The sequence below is a fragment of the Hyla sarda genome, unplaced genomic scaffold (genome assembly GCF_029499605.1).
Source record: "Hyla sarda isolate aHylSar1 unplaced genomic scaffold, aHylSar1.hap1 scaffold_511, whole genome shotgun sequence".
NCBI classification, from domain to species: domain Eukaryota; kingdom Metazoa; phylum Chordata; class Amphibia; order Anura; family Hylidae; genus Hyla; species Hyla sarda.
The window spans coordinates 141,477-156,632 of record NW_026610522.1 but is presented as its reverse complement, the minus strand read 5'-3'; the positions used below and the strand labels follow the sequence as shown (position 1 = coordinate 156,632).

The following is a 15,156-nucleotide window of genomic DNA, read 5'->3' as shown; positions in this document are numbered from 1 at the left end:
GACTAGAATTGTTAATAAAAAGGGGTAAAATCTCCAACATTTTTATTCTTTCATTCTTATCAGGAGAACCATAAAAATTTAAAAACTGCCATTTAATACCATTAATAAAAGCGCTGACCAATAAAATTCTGCCTGGTAAAATTTCGTTAAAACTCTCAATTAAAACGTTCCCTTTAAAAAGTATGGCGACCCCTGCTGATCTGGACTCATTTGATCCAGACCAGACTGATGGACCGTGCACCCAATCATCTTCATATTCTTTATAATTTAATCTGTGCGGGATGCCACATTCCTGCAGGAAAAGGACGGAAGCAGCAAAAACCGACAAGTAATTAAATAGGGCAACCCTTCTTACTCTGGCGCTCACACTTCTCACGTTCAAGGACAGACCGGACAACTCAGCCATGGGAATGTACAAGAAAACGTCTTACACCTCTGATTCCCCCTCCGAAGCCTCATACCCCCCAAAATCTGACTCAACTGTACGCATAGAGGAAGCAGGAGAGGAGGCACCATCACTCAGCCGACCCCCCTCCTCCATCATGATTGAGGCATAGTTGTTCTCGGGCATCCTGGCAATCAGGGCTCCAGACTCATTGGGTTCTTCCACCTCTTGCCCCTCCATAGGGGTCGGGTGTTCACTTAGTTCCGTCTCTGGTACCTCAGAGACGGTCACCCCTGAAACCTCCTCCTGGCAGGGAGGAGGGGGGGTATCCCCTATGGGGACCTGTGGAGGAACGTCACTTGGGTTCCCTGCATCCGCAGGTACTTCCATCGGCTCCCCCTGGACCGCCTCCGAATAGAGTCTTCTGGAGCCCCTCCGCCTTTTAACCTTCACCTCTCCACCTGGATCATCGCTCTCAGGGGGACCCTGAGCCAGAGGTTGCTGAGGAGCGGATTCGGCCGCCGTCCGCTCCTCTCTTAACCCAGCATGCTCCTGGGGGCCAGTTTTTTCACCACTTGCACGTTTTTTGGCCATCCTCTGCTCTTTAGGGTCCCCTCCTTTTGCCTGAGGGGGGTCTTTCTCCTTCTCCATCTCACCGCTTACCTCTTGTGGGGGGGTAATCACTGGCTCTGCTTGCCTCGGCTGGTGTCCCGGTTTCTGTCCTTGCTGCCTCCAGGGTTGCCACTGCTGCTCCGTCCTATGTCTGTGGGGACAAGAGGAGAAAAGGTGACCGAATTGTTGACAGAAATTGCACCTCCCTCCTCTTGTGCATTTCTCTGTCTCGTGCTGTGTGCTACCACATTTTTTGCATGTACTTTCACAGTTTTCTTTTGTGTGTCCATATCTGTGACACTTCCTGCAGTAGCTTGGCATCCCCGCATAAAAGAGGTCGCCACACATATTATTTATTTTAAAACGAGCTGGTGGTAGTTGTATTCCCCCTGGCAATCTGTCATCTTTTTTGCATGTAACCTGAAATCTCCACTTAGATGTCCAGATGCCACAGCTGTTCATGATTTTTCCTCTGCACTCAACCTTACTAAAATAGACTTGTAAAAACAACTCAACATCGTGTAGGTTGGCGAAAGGGGAATACATCTTTACTACCACCAGCTTAATATCGTCTAGAACGTGCTCAATAATCCGGACACCCTGAAGCTTTTTGTCTTTACTCGCAGCAGCTCTGGTAACAAAATCTCTGTGGATGCCATTTTGTGTGAACGTCACATCAAAAATTTTACGCTTCGGGTAGTCCTGGATTGCCAATATCTCGCCCTTCTGTATTCCGAAAACTCCTCCGAGCACGTCCTCTACTACGAATTTCAAATCGTCCGCCCTTTTGGTATCATCCGTGAGAATGACTCTCACGGTGTTTTTGATCCTTGCGTATGCCGGCACAGAACCTGGATCCGGATCATCATCCATGGTTCTAACCTCTCTCCACCCGAAGGTCTTGAGAGGCGATCGCCACTCGTTACCCTGGGACTAGGCCCTCTCCCCAATAGCAACAAGTGGGTGAAGCCCAGGCAATAAACCTGGGCGATCCCACAAGGCCGAGGAGAGGGGTACCCGAGTACCTTCTGACCAGATCTCCTGTATTACTACACTTGATCTTAGCCAAAAGGCCGAGAAGCGATAACCGTGAAAGGGGCGGGCCCAACAAGGTGCCCTTCATGGGCACTATCACTGCTTGCTGTCAGGGAGGCTGCCAGACAATTTTCCATGCACACTCTGGGCTGGGGGGCAGTCAACCACCAGTACACACAGCAGAACCTAAACCCATACCATTATTGCTAAGCAGCAAGACAGGGGCCCATTGCACTCCCACGGGGCCTTTTTAAATGCAATCCATAACCCGGATTTGCCAGGAACCCTTCTTACTCCTCCTACTTGCATGTGACACTGGGCTTAGGATCTGCATAGGAAACACACACACAAGCACACACCTACCTTTGTTGCCTGCAGATGCCTCCTTGGCTGTCCCCAAACGGTATCAAACCAACACCCACGGGAAGCTGTAAGCATAGAGGACATGCCTGCACCCCATTGGACTTACCTGTGTGGGTTAAACCCGGGTTATTTGACAACCTATGGCGGTGATGGTTCTGCTCAGGCAGAGCAGTGCTGATGCTCCTCATAAAGCTGTCGCTGCTGTGAAGGTTCTAGGTGACATCACAAATCCCTATGGTTACATACACAACAAAGCTGGGTTGTTGTTGTTTACACTCTGCAAGGCCTGTGGAAGTGAGTGACATCATAGCACTGTAGTTCTGAGGGTTCTAGATGGATGCAACAATCTCCTGTTGCTTCTATGAAGGCCATAATAGACGACATCACCAAACAGCTCCATAGTCACATACACAGCAAAGGAGAGATGTTGTTTACACCTAGTGATGTCAGTGGTATTGAGTGACATCACAGCACAGTGCTAAGGCTCCTGGGCCTGGACACAGCAGCGGCTGCAATATCTCAACGGAGAATACGTTTATATATATGTGTGTGTGTGCGCGTATATATATATATATATATATATATATATATATATATATATTTTTCCGCCGAAATCACTTTTAACCCCATTTCCACCTTTTTTTCCCTTCTCTTCCTCTTACTTTTTTTTCACGTTTTTTTACGTTTTTCTCCTTTTCGCCTCTTTTCTGGGCGTATTATTCTTCTTTTTCTTCTTTTTTTTCGTCTAATGCATACCCCATCAGTGCAGCAATGCTTATTCAATACCGCCAGCAGATGGAGACACTGGGGGATAATTTTCTAAGGATTTATACTGATTTTTCCTGTCTGAATTTGTCGCACAGAAAGTTGCAGGCCAAATATGTGTGACATTTCTGCGACTTTAGCTTCTAGAGCATTTTTACAACATTATACATAGGTGCTGAATACATAAAAAGCGACTGTTCAGCGACAGACAAGTCGCATCGGCTGAAAGTAGGCCAGAATGTCAGTCCATGTTGGAGCAGGTTTAGATACAGTCTAAAGTATAGATCTCAAAGTCTGTGCACAGAATTTAGCAAGGGCCTCGCACCTTCTGATGCATCAGGTAGGTGCACAATAGCATAGCCTAACCCTCTGTACTTTGGTCTATATTGATGCGGGACATAGACAGCCAGCTGATGACCAATCCATTAGTGCAATGGATGGCTGGAAGCATTTGTCTTTGCCTTTGCAATACCACAGAAGCAATGCATGGTCAATGTACAGCAATGACACACCTGTGTGAACAGCCAGGAGACCCCCCCCCCCCCCATGTTATGTTACATAGTTACATAGTTAGTACGGTCGAAAAAAGACATATGTCCATCAAGTTCAACCAGGGAATTAAGGGGTAGGGGTGTGGCGCGATATTGGGGAAGGGATGAGATTTTATATTTCTTCATAAGCATTAATCTTATTTTGTCAATTAGGAACATTCAGCACCCACCCGCTATCAAGGCAGCTGCCTATCATGTCATGCCCTACCTGCACAGGTGTGCTGGCTACTCAAATGATCCAATTAAGGAGGCCATTTAGTCAGCAGCAGCAGAAGTCCTGTGCCTGGACGCTCCAACAGCGGCCAGACACAAGCAGAAGCAGAAGCAGCAGAAGCAGCAGCAGCACCATCTTTTGTTTTTTGGCTGCAGCAGCAGCAAGGCCCACAGGGCTGGCTAGCTGGCTAGCCAGCAAGCAGGTAGCAATGAAAGTAGGAATCTTTCTTTTTAACCCTGTAAGGGGGTGGTGCACTGTACCCGAAGATACTGCCATATCGGGTCAATGCATAGGGCGACGGAAGCAAGCTTCGAAATCGGCCCCCGTTCTCAAAAATCCATTTAATATATGGTCCCCAGATAGGGGACGTATCAGATATTAAACTGATAAGAACAGATACTACACTTGATCTTAGCCAAAAGGCCGAGAAGCGATAACCGTGAAAGGGGCGGGCCCAACAAGGTGCCCTTCATGGGCACTATCACTGCTTGCTGTCAGGGAGGCTGCCAGACAATTTTCCATGCACACTCTGGGCTGGGGGGCAGTCAACCACCAGTACACACAGCAGAACCTAAACCCATACCATTATTGCTAAGCAGCAAGACAGGGGCCCATTGCACTCCCACGGGGCCTTTTTAAATGCAATCCATAACCCGGATTTGCCAGAAACCCTTCTTACTCCTCCTACTTGCATGTGACACTGGGCTTAGGATCTGCATAGGAAACACACACACAAGCACACACCTACCTTTGTTGCCTGCAGATGCCTCCTTGGCTGTCCCCAAACGGTATCAAACCAACACCCACGGGAAGCTGTAAGCATAGAGGACATGCCTGCACCCCATTGGACTTACCTGTGTGGGTTAAACCCGGGTTATTTGACAACCTATGGCGGTGATGGTTCTGCTCAGGCAGAGCAGTGCTGATGCTCCTCATAAAGCTGTCGCTGCTGTGAAGGTTCTAGGTGACATCACAAATCCCTATGGTTACATACACAACAAAGCTGGGTTGTTGTTGTTTACACTCTGCAAGGCCTGTGGAAGTGAGTGACATCATAGCACTGTAGTTCTGAGGGTTCTAGATGGATGCAACAATCTCCTGTTGCTTCTATGAAGGCCATAATAGACGACATCACCAAACAGCTCCATAGTCACATACACAGCAAAGGAGAGATGTTGTTTACACCTAGTGATGTCAGTGGTATTGAGTGACATCACAGCACAGTGCTAAGGCTCCTGGGCCTGGACACAGCAGCGGCTGCAATATCTCAACGGAGAATACGTTTATATATATATGTGTGTGTGTGCGCGTATATATATATATATATATATATATATATATATATATATATTTCTCCGCCGAAATCACTTTTAAACCCATTTCCACCTTTTTTTCCCTTCTCTTCCTCTTACTTTTTTTTCACGTTTTTTTACGTTTTTCTCCTTTTCGCCTCTTTTCTGGGCGTATTATTCTTCTTTTTCTTCTTTTTTTTCGTCTAATGCATACCCCATCAGTGCAGCAATGCTTATTCAATACCGCCAGCAGATGGAGACACTGGGGGATAATTTTCTAAGGATTTATACTGATTTTTCCTGTCTGAATTTGTCGCACAGAAAGTTGCAGGCCAAATATGTGTGACATTTCTGCGACTTTAGCTTCTAGAGCATTTTTACAACATTATACATAGGTGCTGAATACATAAAAAGCGACTGTTCAGCGACAGACAAGTCGCATCGGCTGAAAGTAGGCCAGAATGTCAGTCCATGTTGGAGCAGGTTTAGATACAGTCTAAAGTATAGATCTCAAAGTCTGTGCACAGAATTTAGCAAGGGCCTCGCACCTTCTGATGCATCAGGTAGGTGCACAATAGCATAGCCTAACCCTCTGTACTTTGGTCTATATTGATGCGGGACATAGACAGCCAGCTGATGACCAATCCATTAGTGCAATGGATGGCTGGAAGCATTTGTCTTTGCCTTTGCAATACCACAGAAGCAATGCATGGTCAATGTACAGCAATGACACACCTGTGTGAACAGCCAGGAGACCCCCCCCCCCCCCCCCATGTTATGTTACATAGTTACATAGTTAGTACGGTCGAAAAAAGACATATGTCCATCAAGTTCAACCAGGGAATTAAGGGGTAGGGGTGTGGCGCGATATTGGGGAAGGGATGAGATTTTATATTTCTTCATAAGCATTAATCTTATTTTGTCAATTAGGAACATTCAGCACCCACCCGCTATCAAGGCAGCTGCCTATCATGTCATGCCCTACCTGCACAGGTGTGCTGGCTACTCAAATGATCCAATTAAGGAGGCCATTTAGTCAGCAGCAGCAGAAGTCCTGTGCCTGGACGCTCCAACAGCGGCCAGACACAAGCAGAAGCAGAAGCAGCAGAAGCACCACCTTTTGTTTTTTGGCTGCAGCAGCAGCAAGGCCCACAGGGCTGGCTAGCTGGCTAGCCAGCAAGCAGGTAGCAATGAAAGTAGGAATCTTTCTTTTTAACCCTGTAAGGGGGTGGTGCACTGTACCCGAAGATACTGCCATATCGGGTCAATGCATAGGGCGACGGAAGCAAGCTTCGAAATCGGCCCCCGTTCTCAAAAATCCATTTAATATATGGTCCCCAGATAGGGGACGTATCAGATATTAAACTGATAAGAACAGATACTACACTTGATCTTAGCCAAAAGACCGAGAAGCGATAACCGTGAAAGGGGCGGGCCCAACAAGGTGCCCTTCATGGGCACTATCACTGCTTGCTGTCAGGGAGGCTGCCAGACAATTTTCCATGCACACTCTGGGCTGGGGGGCAGTCAACCACCAGTACACACAGCAGAACCTAAACCCATACCATTATTGCTAAGCAGCAAGACAGGGGCCCATTGCACTCCCACGGGGCCTTTTTAAATGCAATCCATAACCCGGATTTGCCAGGAACCCTTCTTACTCCTCCTACTTGCATGTGACACTGGGCTTAGGATCTGCATAGGAAACACACACACAAGCACACACCTACCTTTGTTGCCTGCAGATGCCTCCTTGGCTGTCCCCAAACGGTATCAAACCAACACCCACGGGAAGCTGTAAGCATAGAGGACATGCCTGCACCCCATTGGACTTACCTGTGTGGGTTAAACCCGGGTTATTTGACAACCTATGGCGGTGATGGTTCTGCTCAGGCAGAGCAGTGCTGATGCTCCTCATAAAGCTGTCGCTGCTGTGAAGGTTCTAGGTGACATCACAAATCCCTATTGTTACATACACAACAAAGCTGGGTTGTTGTTGTTTACACTCTGCAAGGCCTGTGGAAGTGAGTGACATCATAGCACTGTAGTTCTGAGGGTTCTAGATGGATGCAACAATCTCCTGTTGCTTCTATGAAGGCCATAATAGACGACATCACCAAACAGCTCCATAGTCACATACACAGCAAAGGAGAGATGTTGTTTACACCTAGTGATGTCAGTGGTATTGAGTGACATCACAGCACAGTGCTAAGGCTCCTGGGCCTGGACACAGCAGCGGCTGCAATATCTCAACGGAGAATACGTTTATATATATGTGTGTGTGTGCGCGTATATATATATATATATATATATATATATATATATATATATATATATATATATATTTCTCCGCCGAAATCACTTTTAAACCCATTTCCACCTTTTTTTCCCTTCTCTTCCTCTTACTTTTTTTTCAAGTTTTTTTACGTTTTTCTCCATTTCGCCTCTTTTCTGGGCGTATTATTCTTCTTTTTCTTCTTTTTTTTCGTCTAATGCATACCCCATCAGTGCAGCAATGCTTATTCAATACCGCCAGCAGATGGAGACACTGGGGGATAATTTTCTAAGGATTTATACTGATTTTTCCTGTCTGAATTTGTCGCACAGAAAGTTGCAGGCCAAATATGTGTGACATTTCTGCGACTTTAGCTTCTAGAGCATTTTTACAACATTATACATAGGTGCTGAATACATAAAAAGCGACTGTTCAGCGACAGACAAGTCGCATCGGCTGAAAGTAGGCCAGAATGTCAGTCCATGTTGGAGCAGGTTTAGATACAGTCTAAAGTAAAGATCTCAAAGTCTGTGCACAGAATTTAGCAAGGGCCTCGCACCTTCTGATGCATCAGGTAGGTGCACAATAGCATAGCCTAACCCTCTGTACTTTGGTCTATATTGATGCGGGACATAGACAGCCAGCTGATGACCAATCCATTAGTGCAATGGATGGCTGGAAGCATTTGTCTTTGCCTTTGCAATACCACAGAAGCAATGCATGGTCAATGTACAGCAATGACACACCTGTGTGAACAGCCAGGAGACCCCCCCCCCCCCATGTTATGTTACATAGTTACATAGTTAGTACGGTCGAAAAAAGACATATGTCCATCAAGTTCAACCAGGGAATTAAGGGGTAGGGGTGTGGCGCGATATTGGGGAAGGGATGAGATTTTATATTTCTTCATAAGCATTAATCTTATTTTGTCAATTAGGAACATTCAGCACCCACCCGCTATCAAGGCAGCTGCCTATCATGTCATGCCCTACCTGCACAGGTGTGCTGGCTACTCAAATGATCCAATTAAGGAGGCCATTTAGTCAGCAGCAGCAGAAGTCCTGTGCCTGGACGCTCCAACAGCGGCCAGACACAAGCAGAAGCAGCAGAAGCAGAAGCAGCAGCAGCACCACCTTTTGTTTTTTGGCTGCAGCAGCAGCAAGGCCCACAGGGCTGGCTAGCTGGCTAGCCAGCAAGCAGGTAGCAATGAAAGTAGGAATCTTTCTTTTTAACCCTGTAAGGGGGTGGTGCACTGTACCCGAAGATACTGCCATATCGGGTCAATGCATAGGGCGACGGAAGCAAGCTTCGAAATCGGCCCCCGTTCTCAAAAATCCATTTAATATATGGTCCCCAGATAGGGGACGTATCAGATATTAAACTGATAAGAACAGATACTACACTTGATCTTAGCCAAAAGGCCGAGAAGCGATAACCGTGAAAGGGGCGGGCCCAACAAGGTGCCCTTCATGGGCACTATCACTGCTTGCTGTCAGGGAGGCTGCCAGACAATTTTCCATGCACACTCTGGGCTGGGGGGCAGTCAACCACCAGTACACACAGCAGAACCTAAACCCATACCATTATTGCTAAGCAGCAAGACAGGGGCCCATTGCACTCCCACGGGGCCTTTTTAAATGCAATCCATAACCCGGATTTGCCAGGAACCCTTCTTACTCCTCCTACTTGCATGTGACACTGGGCTTAGGATCTGCATAGGAAACACACACACAAGCACACACCTACCTTTGTTGCCTGCAGATGCCTCCTTGGCTGTCCCCAAACGGTATCAAACCAACACCCACGGGAAGCTGTAAGCATAGAGGACATGCCTGCACCCCATTGGACTTACCTGTGTGGGTTAAACCCGGGTTATTTGACAACCTATGGCGGTGATGGTTCTGCTCAGGCAGAGCAGTGCTGATGCTCCTCATAAAGCTGTCGCTGCTGTGAAGGTTCTAGGTGACATCACAAATCCCTATGGTTACATACACAACAAAGCTGGGTTGTTGTTGTTTACACTCTGCAAGGCCTGTGGAAGTGAGTGACATCATAGCACTGTAGTTCTGAGGGTTCTAGATGGATGCAACAATCTCCTGTTGCTTCTATGAAGGCCATAATAGACGACATCACCAAACAGCTCCATAGTCACATACACAGCAAAGGAGAGATGTTGTTTACACCTAGTGATGTCAGTGGTATTGAGTGACATCACAGCACAGTGCTAAGGCTCCTGGGCCTGGACACAGCAGCGGCTGCAATATCTCAACGGAGAATACGTTTATATATATGTGTGTGTGTGCGCGTATATATATATATATATATATATATATATATATATATATATATATTTCTCCGCCGAAATCACTTTTAAACCCATTTCCACCTTTTTTTCCCTTCTCTTCCTCTTACTTTTTTTTCAAGTTTTTTTACGTTTTTCTCCTTTTCGCCTCTTTTCTGGGCGTATTATTCTTCTTTTTCTTCTTTTTTTTCGTCTAATGCATACCCCATCAGTGCAGCAATGCTTATTCAATACCGCCAGCAGATGGAGACACTGGGGGATAATTTTCTAAGGATTTATACTGATTTTTCCTGTCTGAATTTGTCGCACAGAAAGTTGCAGGCCAAATATGTGTGACATTTCTGCGACTTTAGCTTCTAGAGCATTTTTACAACATTATACATAGGTGCTGAATACATAAAAAGCGACTGTTCAGCGACAGACAAGTCGCATCGGCTGAAAGTAGGCCAGAATGTCAGTCCATGTTGGAGCAGGTTTAGATACAGTCTAAAGTATAGATCTCAAAGTCTGTGCACAGAATTTAGCAAGGGCCTCGCACCTTCTGATGCATCAGGTAGGTGCACAATAGCATAGCCTAACCCTCTGTACTTTGGTCTATATTGATGCGGGACATAGACAGCCAGCTGATGACCAATCCATTAGTGCAATGGATGGCTGGAAGCATTTGTCTTTGCCTTTGCAATACCACAGAAGCAATGCATGGTCAATGTACAGCAATGACACACCTGTGTGAACAGCCAGGAGACCCCCCCCCCCCATGTTATGTTACATAGTTACATAGTTAGTACGGTCGAAAAAAGACATATGTCCATCAAGTTCAACCAGGGAATTAAGGGGTAGGGGTGTGGCGCGATATTGGGGAAGGGATGAGATTTTATATTTCTTCATAAGCATTAATCTTATTTTGTCAATTAGGAACATTCAGCACCCACCCGCTATCAAGGCAGCTGCCTATCATGTCATGCCCTACCTGCACAGGTGTGCTGGCTACTCAAATGATCCAATTAAGAAGGCCATTTAGTCAGCAGCAGCAGAAGTCCTGTGCCTGGACGCTCCAACAGCAGCCAGACACAAGCAGAAGCAGCAGAAGCAGAAGCAGCAGCAGCACCACCTTTTGTTTTTTGGCTGCAGCAGCAGCAAGGCCCACAGGGCTGGCTAGCTGGCTAGCCAGCAAGCAGGTAGCAATGAAAGTAGGAATCTTTCTTTTTAACCCTGTAAGGGGGTGGTGCACTGTACCCGAAGATACTGCCATATCGGGTCAATGCATAGGGCGACGGAAGCAAGCTTCGAAATCGGCCCCCGTTCTCAAAAATCCATTTAATATATGGTCCCCAGATAGGGGACGTATCAGATATTAAACTGATAAGAACAGATACTACACTTGATCTTAGCCAAAAGGCCGAGAAGCGATAACCGTGAAAGGGGCGGGCCCAACAAGGTGCCCTTCATGGGCACTATCACTGCTTGCTGTCACGGAGGCTGCCAGACAATTTTCCATGCACACTCTGGGCTGGGGGGCAGTCAACCACCAGTACACACAGCAGAACCTAAACCCATACCATTATTGCTAAGCAGCAAGACAGGGGCCCATTGCACTCCCACGGGGCCTTTTTAAATGCAATCCATAACCCGGATTTGCCAGGAACCCTTCTTACTCCTCCTACTTGCATGTGACACTGGGCTTAGGATCTGCATAGGAAACACACACACAAGCACACACCTACCTTTGTTGCCTGCAGATGCCTCCTTGGCTGTCCCCAAACGGTATCAAACCAACACCCACGGGAAGCTGTAAGCATAGAGGACATGCCTGCACCCCATTGGACTTACCTGTGTGGGTTAAACCCGGGTTATTTGACAACCTATGGCGGTGATGGTTCTGCTCAGGCAGAGCAGTGCTGATGCTCCTCATAAAGCTGTCGCTGCTGTGAAGGTTCTAGGTGACATCACAAATCCCTATGGTTACATACACAACAAAGCTGGGTTGTTGTTGTTTACACTCTGCAAGGCCTGTGGAAGTGAGTGACATCATAGCACTGTAGTTCTGAGGGTTCTAGATGGATGCAACAATCTCCTGTTGCTTCTATGAAGGCCATAATAGACGACATCACCAAACAGCTCCATAGTCACATACACAGCAAAGGAGAGATGTTGTTTACACCTAGTGATGTCAGTGGTATTGAGTGACATCACAGCACAGTGCTAAGGCTCCTGGGCCTGGACACAGCAGCGGCTGCAATATCTCAACGGAGAATACGTTTATATATATGTGTGTGTGTGCGCGTATATATATATATATATATATATATATATATATATATATATATATATATTTCTCCGCCGAAATCACTTTTAAACCCATTTCCACCTTTTTTTCCCTTCTCTTCCTCTTACTTTTTTTTCACGTTTTTTTACGTTTTTCTCCTTTTCGCCTCTTTTCTGGGCGTATTATTCTTCTTTTTCTTCTTTTTTTTCGTCTAATGCATACCCCATCAGTGCAGCAATGCTTATTCAATACCGCCAGCAGATGGAGACACTGGGGGATAATTTTCTAAGGATTTATACTGATTTTTCCTGTCTGAATTTGTCGCACAGAAAGTTGCAGGCCAAATATGTGTGACATTTCTGCGACTTTAGCTTCTAGAGCATTTTTACAACATTATACATAGGTGCTGAATACATAAAAAGCGACTGTTCAGCGACAGACAAGTCGCATCGGCTGAAAGTAGGCCAGAATGTCAGTCCATGTTGGAGCAGGTTTAGATACAGTCTAAAGTATAGATCTCAAAGTCTGTGCACAGAATTTAGCAAGGGCCTCGCACCTTCTGATGCATCAGGTAGGTGCACAATAGCATAGCCTAACCCTCTGTACTTTGGTCTATATTGATGCGGGACATAGACAGCCAGCTGATGACCAATCCATTAGTGCAATGGATGGCTGGAAGCATTTGTCTTTGCCTTTGCAATACCACAGAAGCAATGCATGGTCAATGTACAGCAATGACACACCTGTGTGAACAGCCAGGAGACCCCCCCCCCCCCCCATGTTATGTTACATAGTTACATAGTTAGTACGGTCGAAAAAAGACATATGTCCATCAAGTTCAACCAGGGAATTAAGGGGTAGGGGTGTGGCGCGATATTGGGGAAGGGATGAGATTTTATATTTCTTCATAAGCATTAATCTTATTTTGTCAATTAGGAACATTCAGCACCCACCCGCTATCAAGGCAGCTGCCTATCATGTCATGCCCTACCTGCACAGGTGTGCTGGCTACTCAAATGATCCAATTAAGGAGGCCATTTAGTCAGCAGCAGCAGAAGTCCTGTGCCTGGACGCTCCAACAGCGGCCAGACACAAGCAGAAGCAGAAGCAGCAGAAGCAGCAGCAGCACCACCTTTTGTTTTTTGGCTGCAGCAGCAGCAAGGCCCACAGGGCTGGCTAGCTGGCTAGCCAGCAAGCAGGTAGCAATGAAAGTAGGAATCTTTCTTTTTAACCCTGTAAGGGGGTGGTGCACTGTACCCGAAGATACTGCCATATCGGGTCAATGCATAGGGCGACGGAAGCAAGCTTCGAAATCGGCCCCCGTTCTCAAAAATCCATTTAATATATGGTCCCCAGATAGGGGACGTATCAGATATTAAACTGATAAGAACAGATACTACACTTGATCTTAGCCAAAAGGCCGAGAAGCGATAACCGTGAAAGGGGCGGGCCCAACAAGGTGCCCTTCATGGGCACTATCACTGCTTGCTGTCAGGGAGGCTGCCAGACAATTTTCCATGCACACTCTGGGCTGGGGGGCAGTCAACCACCAGTACACACAGCAGAACCTAAACCCATACCATTATTGCTAAGCAGCAAGACAGGGGCCCATTGCACTCCCACGGGGCCTTTTTAAATGCAATCCATAACCCGGATTTGCCAGGAACCCTTCTTACTCCTCCTACTTGCATGTGACACTGGGCTTAGGATCTGCATAGGAAACACACACACAAGCACACACCTACCTTTGTTGCCTGCAGATGCCTCCTTGGCTGTCCCCAAACGGTATCAAACCAACACCCACGGGAAGCTGTAAGCATAGAGGACATGCCTGCACCCCATTGGACTTACCTGTGTGGGTTAAACCCGGGTTATTTGACAACCTATGGCGGTGATGGTTCTGCTCAGGCAGAGCAGTGCTGATGCTCCTCATAAAGCTGTCGCTGCTGTGAAGGTTCTAGGTGACATCACAAATCCCTATGGTTACATACACAACAAAGCTGGGTTGTTGTTGTTTACACTCTGCAAGGCCTGTGGAAGTGAGTGACATAATAGCACTGTAGTTCTGAGGGTTCTAGATGGATGCAACAATCTCCTGTTGCTTCTATGAAGGCCATAATAGACGACATCACCAAACAGCTCCATAGTCACATACACAGCAAAGGAGAGATGTTGTTTACACCTAGTGATGTCAGTGGTATTGAGTGACATCACAGCACAGTGCTAAGGCTCCTGGGCCTGGACACAGCAGCGGCTGCAATATCTCAACCGAGAATACGTTTATATATATGTGTGTGTGTGCGCGTATATATATATATATATATATATATATATATATATATATATATATATATATATTTCTCCGCCGAAATCACTTTTAAACCCATTTCCACCTTTTTTTCCCTTCTCTTCCTCTTACTTTTTTTTCACTTTTTTTACGTTTTTCTCCTTTTCGCCTCTTTTCTGGGCGTATTATTCTTCTTTTTCTTCTTTTTTTTCGTCTAATGCATACCCCATCAGTGCAGCAATGCTTATTCAATACCGCCAGCAGATGGAGACACTGGGGGATAATTTTCTAAGGATTTATACTGATTTTTCCTGTCTGAATTTGTCGCACAGAAAGTTGCAGGCCAAATATGTGTGACATTTCTGCGACTTTAGCTTCTAGAGCATTTTTACAACATTATACATAGGTGCTGAATACATAAAAAGCGACTGTTCAGCGACAGACAAGTCGCATCGGCTGAAAGTAGGCCAGAATGTCAGTCCATGTTGGAGCAGGTTTAGATACAGTCTAAAGTATAGATCTCAAAGTCTGTGCACAGAATTTAGCAAGGGCCTCGCACCTTCTGATGCATCAGGTAGGTGCACAATAGCATAGCCTAACCCTCTGTACTTTGGTCTATATTGATGCGGGACATAGACAGCCAGCTGATGACCAATCCATTAGTGCAATGGATGGCTGGAAGCATTTGTCTTTGCCTTTGCAATACCACAGAAGCAATGCATGGTCAATGTACAGCAATGACACACCTGTGTGAACAGCCAGGAGACCCCCCCCCCCCCCCCCCATGTTATGTTACATAGTTACATAGT

The 15,156-nt window shown here is 46.3% G+C and overlaps 5 non-coding genes and 1 pseudogene across 5 annotated transcripts; all 6 read right to left on the bottom strand.

Moving 5' to 3' along the window:
• Positions 1 to 1,949: 1,949 nt before the first annotated feature.
• On the bottom strand, positions 1,950 to 2,082 carry LOC130337984 (U2 spliceosomal RNA; annotated as a pseudogene).
• Positions 2,083 to 4,169: 2,087 nt separating this feature from the next.
• Positions 4,170 to 4,360, bottom strand: LOC130338024 (U2 spliceosomal RNA). Its single transcript, XR_008878801.1, has one exon. It is a non-coding gene; the product is annotated as a U2 spliceosomal RNA (small nuclear RNA).
• Positions 4,361 to 6,443: 2,083 nt separating this feature from the next.
• On the bottom strand, positions 6,444 to 6,634 carry LOC130337956 (U2 spliceosomal RNA). Its single transcript, XR_008878756.1, has one exon. It is a non-coding gene; the product is annotated as a U2 spliceosomal RNA (small nuclear RNA).
• Positions 6,635 to 8,734: 2,100 nt separating this feature from the next.
• On the bottom strand, positions 8,735 to 8,925 carry LOC130338023 (U2 spliceosomal RNA). Its single transcript, XR_008878800.1, has one exon. It is a non-coding gene; the product is annotated as a U2 spliceosomal RNA (small nuclear RNA).
• A 2,089-nt stretch (positions 8,926 to 11,014) lies between these two features.
• Positions 11,015 to 11,205, bottom strand: LOC130338022 (U2 spliceosomal RNA). The gene has a single exon (XR_008878799.1). It is a non-coding gene; the product is annotated as a U2 spliceosomal RNA (small nuclear RNA).
• Positions 11,206 to 13,301: 2,096 nt separating this feature from the next.
• LOC130338021 (U2 spliceosomal RNA) lies at positions 13,302 to 13,492 on the bottom strand. The gene has a single exon (XR_008878798.1). It is a non-coding gene; the product is annotated as a U2 spliceosomal RNA (small nuclear RNA).
• Between the last annotated feature and the right edge of the window lie 1,664 nt (positions 13,493 to 15,156).